At 30.4% G+C, this 10,178-nt stretch overlaps 1 pseudogene; it reads left to right on the forward strand.

Annotated features, from left to right (window-relative positions):
* Window positions 1-7,293: 7,293 nt before the first annotated feature.
* Window positions 7,294-9,900, forward strand: LOC136219571 (coniferyl alcohol acyltransferase-like; annotated as a pseudogene).
* Window positions 9,901-10,178: the final 278 nt, after the last annotated feature.

Below are 10,178 nucleotides of genomic sequence, written 5' to 3' on the forward strand. Positions count from 1 at the left end.
TTTAGTCGTATTAATTATAATTCTCTGATATGCCCGTATTTTTACTTTAAAAAGTCAAACAATTTGAATTTGTAAACAAGAGATTCACTGCAAAATATAATTAATTTATAAAAATCATCATAATATTTTTTTCAAATAAGTACTAAAATATACCAATTAATTTTTTATAATAAAAGTTAGTCTCATTTGACGCATTTAAAGAGTTAGATGCACATGCAATTATCGAACTTATATAAATATTTCAACTTGAAGATTAATTTGTGTCAGAAAATCACATCTTTTACTTTAAAAATAAAATCATAAATTCTATTAAATTCTTTGCCAATAAAATATTCAAAAGATACCATACTCAAAAATAAATTTATTTATTTATTGGTGTTACTGATTTTGTCAAAATAAATATAGAATCAGATTTTTGTATTAAAAATACCTTTTGCCATTGTTAATTTATAGATACAGTAAAACCTCACTATAGAAATACACTTGGGACCAGACTATTTGTATAACAATTGAGATGTTATTACTAAATAGAGTTTGGTATTAGAGGTTATTGCTAAGTTGGGATCATGTTTTTTTTTATAACAAAATAGAGGGTATTCCTATATAGAAGTTTTATTGTAATATAATATTATTTTCTCCATTTTCACCTCCGCTTGTCTTTTTATATTGAAAATGTGAGTTTTATTCGTTTGGTTAGAAACTGTTGTTTGTCTTTTCATAAATAAGAAGTAGTTTTTTGAAAAATCAGGGAGTCTCTGCTTTTCCAACAGCAGCAACAACAACAACAACAAACTGCAACAACAATAACAGATAAACCAAACAGACTCTTAATATTATAGATGTAAGATGACCAAAATAGTATCATTATACATGTATCCCCATCTTAAATTAATGGGAATATTTAGAATGATAAGAGCTGTCAGATCAATCTAAATATGAACATCGTTCTACCTCAGAGACGTGGATCAATTACTAGGAAAGCATCTGAATCCAACTCGGACTATGTCCTGTTAGATCCATCTGCGATCAAGAAAACCCAAATCATATATAATACAACTTACCTAAATTATGTCCAAGTTGTCTTCTGAACAATCGAAGGATCATGAAATCCTATAAATATGTCGTAAACCCTGTGATCAAGGCACATTCACACATCTCTGTAATGATTTTCAATTGTTTAGTACTCCATCTTAGACATCAAAGTGGCATCATCTGTTAACAGACTTACCTTAATTCTCTTTCTATCTTATCTCAGACACCGAAAATATCACCTCAATTACCAGAATACTATCTTACAGAATCTCTCTTATTATATGTGAATTAAATTTTTAAAATTTTTATTAGTATTCTCAAAAAAAAAAAAAATTTTATTAGTAAATTTGAAATTTATGATAATTTAATGACATTCAAGTAAAAGAGTTTGACTTTTATTTTAGTAAATCTTCTAGAGATCTTTTATAAAAAAATATAAAAATGAAAAAAAAAGTTAATTTTTTCTTTTCTTTTTTGCAAATAGTAGAATGTAAGTAAAAAGTTGGTCTAAATCCATAAATATAGGGTTTAGGTATGACCAACAAAATTAAAGGGATGAGCAAATCATGTTGGAATTAATGCTACATATAGAGTTGGGTTAGGTAGTTGTGTTCCATTGCTTTAATAATGCTATGCAAATTCTTCAAATAATAATAATAATATGCAAAATTTCACTAAGTGATACAGCCCATTATTGAATAATTAATTTTTATTTTTAATATTATTATAATTTATATATATTTTTAATATAGTTTATCTGATTTCTCACTTTGAGACTCGTCAGACACACTTTTAGATGGATCATCTCTAAATTAAAGTTTCTCTGTATATTCTAATCTATCAATAATCCATTAATGCAAGGTATATTTTTTTTTGATATTAATGCAAGGTATAACTTAGAAACTAATTAAGCTGCTTATTAATTATTTATCTGGGAATGTTTGCTACATTTTTTATAGTTATTAATTACTAAATATTATTGTTTTGTTAGTGTATGTTAACTTAAAATGCAAGTTTATTTAATGGGTAGATCTTAATTTCCCCTTTTCCTTTAAATATTGTAATTTGTCAATATATACATAATTAAAAAATTATATGTGATACTAATTAAAAAATATGAGATATTTAATACATATATATACCGATTAATTAAGGTTGACTTGAGTGGTTAATTAAGAACCTAAAGTCGCTTAAACTAGATCTCAAGTTCGAGTCCTAACATACGCAAAAAGTTTTAATTGGGAGAGGATCCGCCTAGAGGGCTTTGACGAGCCTCAAACCGAGGAATCGAACAAATTGTTAAAAAAATTAAATAAATAGAACTTCTATGTTTTGTGCATTTTATAAACTTGGTCAGAGTAGAGATAAGAGGGGCCTTGAGAGACCACGGTCTCCCACCTACCAGAATCACTCTTATCATGGATTGTTTCAGCCTCCATATTTACAGAAGATTGGAATTTGGAGTGTCAAGATAGTGTAAAAAAAATATACACGTGTATATAATTGATACCCCCAACATAACAGTCCTTTATTCGCCACTGAACTCATTTATTCCGTCAAAAATTGGAGTTCTTATATTAAGCATCCGGTCTTCCATGTCACTTGGAGGACCCTCAGTTCAAATTTGGACACGTGTATTGTGACACACTTAATAATTAAAATAGTGAAACCTCTTATAATATGCGTGAGTCTATATTACACATAGTAAAATATGTATAGAAGGTCCTCCATTAATTTGACATGGAGAACCGAATGCTTCTAATATAAGGTCAATTAAAAAAAGACTTTGCAAATTACCCAAAATATAAGATCCAACTTTGCATATTAACTAAATCACAAGTATTGTTTGACGAAAAATTAAATCATTAACCTTTAACTGTAAATTTCACAAAGCACAAGATTCATGTTTATAAACTTTAAAACCACGAGAGCCATTTTCACCACGGGAACCATTTTCTTTAATCGACCAAACGAGTTTATTTTTATATTTTTCTCACTAAATTATTCTCTCTTATATTTTCTATGTCAATAACTCAGAAGATTAGCATTAATTGATCCATATCAGTTTTTAATTAATTAATCTATAATCTTGTATTAAGATATCAAATCAGAAAGAGTTGAACATGCCACCCATATATACACATAATTAATTAACTCAAAAGGTCACAATATAAGAGGACGTTTTAGTGACAGTTAAAGGCAAAATAAATCATGGATGTATGGGTTAGAAAATGATTAATTATCAGAACAATTAGCAATGAAGTATAATAATTAATAAATGTCAAACAAAAAATATTATTTATTTATTTGAGTGATAAGGTGTGAAAATACCCTCAACGTTGACAGTCGGGAGTAATTTTACCCCTATCGTCTAAAATTGTGCAATTTTACTTCTAATGTTGACAGCAAAGAGCAAATTTTTCCCGAACGTTGATAAGTTGAGTCAATTTGAGAAATTATTTATAAAATTGTCTTCTCAGTCATGAATCGTGTCATTTACACTACATATTCGTCATTTTATCGCTCATTAGTAGTAGATCACAAACCGTAAAAACAAGTTAAAAAATATGTTGTATTTTGTACGAGTTGGACAAAAGAAATCTAAATATTTTATCGGATTTTAAAATATTAATCTTCAATTCTATTATTAAACCACAAAGAAAAAATGTGAATTTTTTTTCTTCAGAACCTACTGATAGGCAACTTCACATTTTTTCTCAGAACCTACTGATAGGCAACTGGTACAGTATAAGGAACAAAATATCTGTGTTTTATAGTGATGTCTGAAATTGATCTAACTTGCCGATATTAGGGGGTAAGAAATTGATCTAACTTGCCGATATTAGGGATAAAATTGCAAAATTTTAGACGTTATAGGTAAAATTGCTCATGACTGTCAACGTTAAGGATATTTTTATATGAAATAATAATATCTCAATCAATATTTTGAGATTCCATATAAATAAGTATTTTTATATTGGTTAATGCATGGAACATGCAAACCCAAACATCAACTTGGAAAGTTGGAGGAATAAGTGAGATATACAAAGGGAAAATCAATAATAGTCAAATGATTAGAGAGAAAAAGATGGTTTAAGAATCATTAATTTGATTAGAGAAATGATTGAGTAATTAATATTGGAAAATTAATTAAACAAACCTTACTTATCAAGATAAGTTATCCCCTTAATCTTTTGAATTTTTCAATATAATATATAAACTTCTTCTTCGATCAAGTGATTAAGAGTTTAAATTCTGTCAATTTCAATATTTATCAGAGGAATTTCAAAATATTAAAGAATGAGATGATACATGCTTCAAGCTTAAGGGGATATTTACATGCGGAGATCTATTAATTAGACTTGTATATTGACCCGTTTAATCCACCCGTTAAGAGTTGGATTTGGTTATGCATATTTGATAAGTGGTATGGTATGCGGAGATTCAAGCTCGTTTAAGCCCGACATAAAAGAAGTTGGGCTTGAAATTTATCTCAAAATCCAAGCTGGACCATCCTTTGTATATTATATATATTTTTTCTTACAAATTTTGTTTATTGTTTTGTTAAATAAATTTTGTTTTAATTTTAAGGTTATGTTTATTGATTTTTGTTAAATTATTTAATTAAATTTTGGTTACTTACATTTTTATTGTTTATAAACATAATTTAATTTATTTTTTAAATATAAAACAATAGTCGTGCGGATTAGGCTGGATTTAAAAATTAATTTCTTTAACCTTAATAACTTAGGTCAATTGGTTTCTTGACATTAGTGACTTGTCATGTTACTGATATGAGCCAACCACATTCATAAACGAATTTGAGCCGGGTCATACAAATGGAAGGCCTATCCCCACAACTTGTCTCACAAGTCATTCGATAAAGGCTCAAACCCATCGCGAAGGACATTAGAGTCATAACCCACCATCAACAAGGTCTATACAAGACTGAAGGAAGTGTACCACAAGGTAAGGGATTTTCCATTAGTCATCTATAGAATAGAAATTACTAAGTTGATCTTCGGAGCATATACAGGGAGCCAATTCCGACATAAGAGCTAAACACAAATAGAATGAAGATATGGTAGCTAACCAAGAACCCATTACACATTTTTTTAGTGAGCGTGGAATGAACTCGCGACCTTCAGATAAGAAAAATCTGTTAACAATACCAACCACTAGAGCCCTCAACCTCGATACCACAAATCCAACTGGACTGATCCTATATACGCCCTTGCCTCTTTGGATGTATCTCTAGATCTGATGGTGCTGCAATTGCATCTGAGACTTCATTTTTTTTTTTTTTGAGAAATTGTACTATACTTTCAAAATAATACACTCTACCAATTAATTGAGATGATATAAACACTTTTATTTTTATTTTTTACACCAATCAATTTTCATGAAATCCATTTTTAATTCATGATGTATATAACTTTGAGAGTATAGTGATTTTTTTTTAGCAAAAAGCATCATTATGGCTCTTGATCTTTCATTTTTTGATTCATTAAGCCCTTCATCTTTTATTTAGATACATTAAGTCCTGATCATTTATTTTTGGTCTTATTAAGCCTTTGATGACCATAAAAAGTAAATTTGAACATAAAATTTGGTTAACAAATTGTTATTCATTGTACATTCATTCAAATTTGTATTTTTTCACTGTTTGAAAGTAGTTTTGGATGTGTCATATGGCTATAGAAAAACTGTAAAAATCTTAATCCAAACGGTAAAAAAATAAAAGATTAGGAGCCCTAATTTTTGTCAAAATTTTTTTTGTATCTTCGTCATTATTGATAGGGTACAAGTTGAAGCATACTTTTGTACTTGTGTTCATATAATAACCACCTCAACAATTAATTAATAGGCTTAATAATCATTTGTCCCTGAATTTATCTAAAAGATTTAATTGGTTCCCTGAATTTTTAAAATGGTTCGATAGTCTTTTGAACTTACACAAAATATTTAGTTAGCCTATTAAACTTGCATAAAATATAATCAATTAATCACTCGATTACAAAAAAAAGTAAGTTAAATGCGGAAAATATATTCGATGCATCTTAGCATGTTATTACATAATTCAAAAATGGATTAAAAGGAAAGTTATTACTTGCTCAACTATACAATTTGTTTTCTCTAATATTAGAACTGTATATTCTTATCCTGGTTTTTTTTTAAACCATGCAATACATATTCTATATTTAACTTATTTTTTTACAACTGAGTGATCAATTGATTACCTTTAATACAAATTCAAGAGACTGTCTAAATATTTTATATAAATTTAGGGGAGCTATCGGGATATTTTGAAAGTTGAGACACCAGTTAAGCGTTTTGGACAAGTTAGTTATTAAGCCTAATTAAATATAAAAACATGTGGCGACTCGATATAGACTCAGCAATGGCCACGTCATCCATTAAAAGTAAGATTAGATTAGTGGAGTTGAGGTTGTGATTGTCACTCTTTGTCTTAAGTAGAGACAAATCTTAAAAGGTAAGTTTAGCAAACATTAACATTAACATTAAATCCTGATTTTAGGGAGCTTAATTAGCTACTTTCCAACTCCTTTGCACGACCCTTTTGCCGGAAAATAATTAATCTTCTTTTCTTTTTTTATTGTTAATTTTTAGTAATTGATTAAGATTTGCATGTACAAGTTTCTTTTTAAATAATAATAATAATAAAAAGTAAGACATGGTATCTCAATTAAAATAGGTAAAATACATCTACGCCCCCCTTAAATTAATGTTATTCAAACTCGGACTAGACTGGCTGATTCGATCGAGAACCGGTTAGGTTTCTGATCCGAGTCATGTTAGATTTGTTAATCTTCAATAATCCGGTAGAATCGGGGCTAATACGGTAATCCAACCTGGAAGAATGAACGTCTTACCATACCATCAACCAGGCTGAAACGATACACTGGTACTTGTTTGTCAATGGAAGTCATGTAAATACTCCACCACAAGGAGAGAGAAGTTGTAATGATCGGGTAGGGTCAGTAGTGGGTGGTACCGCGATAGAAGATCTGAGCGAGGAGCGACTCTTAGAGATGGCGTTGGGGGCAAGAATGAACTGAATCTCACATTGAAAATGGTGAGAGAATGATAGAGGATTATTATAAGGTGAATTTCTAATACATGCAGACATGTTTTAAAAATGTGAGGTCCAAGATGTTAGATTTGAAACAAATGAGACAATATCTACATGGTATTGAACGAGACTGTTACAATTGGTATTAGACCAACTCTTGATATATAATGTGTGGTTCAGGGATGAATGGAGCGGAATTTGGTTGGGTCATAACGACTCAGTCTAGAGTGGGTGGTGTCGGGGTAGAAGGTCTGAGCAAGAGGTTGTCCTATTGGATAGCGATCGGGTACGAATGAATTGAATCCCACATCGAAAAATGAAGAGAGAGTAATTGAGACTTATTAGTAAGATGAATTTCTCATACATGCAGACGTGTTTTAAATTTGTGAGACCAATATATTGGATTTGGACCAAAAAAAAAGAGAACCATATCTATATGGTATTGGAGCAGGTTGTTACTCAAATGACCAGGTCTTTATGAGCTAACTAGCATTGGTGTTTTCTTCTCTTATAATAATAATAATAAGATAAGTTTTGCATCAATTGTGAGTTTTCTAAAGAACCCAATGGCTCAAGTTCTAGTTTCCTATTACGCATTTGCAGGTGAAGTTGTGTCGAACTCTACGGGAGAGCGCAGAATCCTTTGAAACAATTGCGGTGTCAACTTTTTCAACACGTCTGTCGATGTTCACTTCAAAGACATCGACTTTCATGACCCTGATCAAAGCATTGAAGGCAAACTCGTGCCAAACAAGAAGGATGATATACTTGAAGTTGAATTAAACAATATAATCATATGAAACGAAATTGGTGAACTATGTGGAATAGTTTCACAGGCAGGTCCGTCCCTGAGCATGGGCAGGAGGGGCGTCTGCCCAGGGTCCAAAGATGAGAAAGGCTCCAATTATAGTAATGTATTCCAAATAAAAAAACGTTGGCATTAGATTCTTTCCAAATAAAAAACGTTGACATCAGTTATTAAATAGTCTTTCTAAATTCCCTAATTTATCTCAGATTCTTTCCAAATTTCCTAATAAAAACTTTGGGTATCAATTCCCTAATTTATCTCAAAGTATTTCTATAATTATCTTTCTCACCTATCAACCCCAACAAAAATTTATAATTTATCTCTCCATTTTTTAAATCACACTCCAATCTCAAAGAATATTAGAAAGTCATATTTATCCTACATCCTTAGTTCATCTTCTCATTCATCAGCTATATAATCAATTTTGTTTTCTAATCACCTCACTGTGAAACTTCCAATTACTAATAGCCTTTTTTGTTGTCTTTGAGAAACTCCATCAGATTCTGATTTACTCGGTCTTCAAAAGAAGTTTGGAAAAAACATATCAAAATCTTCCAATTTCAAAAACTTAGGCGCTAAACCTCGTTAAATGATGTGATTTTTAAATTTGGTTTTTCATTTTTCGGTTATCATGCTTTGTGTCGTAAAAAGCATAAAATCTATTAGAACTATTTCATAATTTATTAAATTTAAGAAATTTACTTCTAGAAATGCTCATAGATATCATTTTGTATAAGGAATTGGGTAATTAAGTGTCATTTTTAAGTAATCTTATTTTATATAATTTACTTTTCTACTTATTTTTTTTATTTCCACTTATTTATTAGGGCCCCATTTGGTAATTCGCCCTCAGACCTTTAAAATCTCAGGATCGGCCTTGTTCACAGGGTAAATACTTCTTGTAGATTTTCAATTAAAACTTATATTAGATTGACAGAGAAGAATGAAGTTCAACTTAGAGAGTACAAATCGGAGTTAGATGAATCGTCTCTGTTTCTTATTTTCATAAAGAGAATAACGTATAATTTTTATTTATTTATAGTATAATAAGTGGGTCGGATCTAATCGAATCGGGTCCCATCAAGAGTGATCTGCCCAAAATATCCAATATATATATTCTTGTTTGTTTGTTACAATGATTTCTCATAATTGAAGCAATTGAAATGAAATGTGAGGGTGTGTTGGTGGGGTGCACATTTGATCATCGCATTACGAATGCTTACTCAACAAACATGTTTTTAGTAGTATGGGCAGAAATAGCTCAATCCAAGCTGATATCGTTGCTTCCATCTTTTAGACAGTATCTTCTAAATCCTAGACGGGTTGATGTTGATCCTTCATTAGATAACATGTATATTGCAATCTTCCAATTTAAACCGGACATTAGTATTATTCCTGATGATGATGATCACCCCATAAGTCGGGTCTATTATGACAAGGCCAATCAACTTAGTCACTTGCCGTCACTTATTACTCTTAAAAATAGCCTCAAACCCAGGACAAAAGTTAGTGTTTTTGTGCGCTTTGCTATGGCAACTTGAATCTGATGCAATGGATGCGTAGTTTGGAAATGTACTATCGATTCTATACGGAGTGAGAAAAATTGAATAGTTAAATGAAAATTCAATAAAAGGTTCATAATTTTCTAGAAATAACAGTGATAAAAGAATATTTCTTAGGACCAATTGGTTGGATTGAAGATCATAGGCCTGAGTCTCCGCTAGCAAAAATCTATACTAGTGGAAACGAAGATTTCCACATGGTCAAAGACTCAATACATCGATTAATTCTTGTTCCAAATCATCTCCTAGTAGTGCTCGATGGGTTGCCTTCCCTACTCAACGAGCGACACCTACATTATCAGACATTAACGAAGCAAAGTATAATGGTTATGAAGCAATTAATATCTCACCCGTTAACTCCTGAACAATCAATGATGCAACTAAAGAAGCATTTGTTTCAATAAACGCTTGAAGTTACAAATTATGTGAATTTATGTGCAATAAATGCAATTAAAGCGATGGAGTTTTATTTAATTTACTGTAAATTGGAGTTACTCTTGTTCTCCTACAAATAGCTTTCTAATTGGAATTAGAAAAAGACCTTGGTTAGATTTAATTTACCTGCACTTTTATTTCCAAGCACTTTATGGTTTATTTCAATTCAAGTATTCTTTTATTCAAACAAAGCTTTGTTTTATTTCTCACTTGTGTAGACATTGGAGTCGTACCCTATAATGAAAAC

Source organism: Euphorbia lathyris, chromosome 1 (assembly GCF_963576675.1).
Source record: "Euphorbia lathyris chromosome 1, ddEupLath1.1, whole genome shotgun sequence".
NCBI lineage: Eukaryota > Viridiplantae > Streptophyta > Magnoliopsida > Malpighiales > Euphorbiaceae > Euphorbia > Euphorbia lathyris.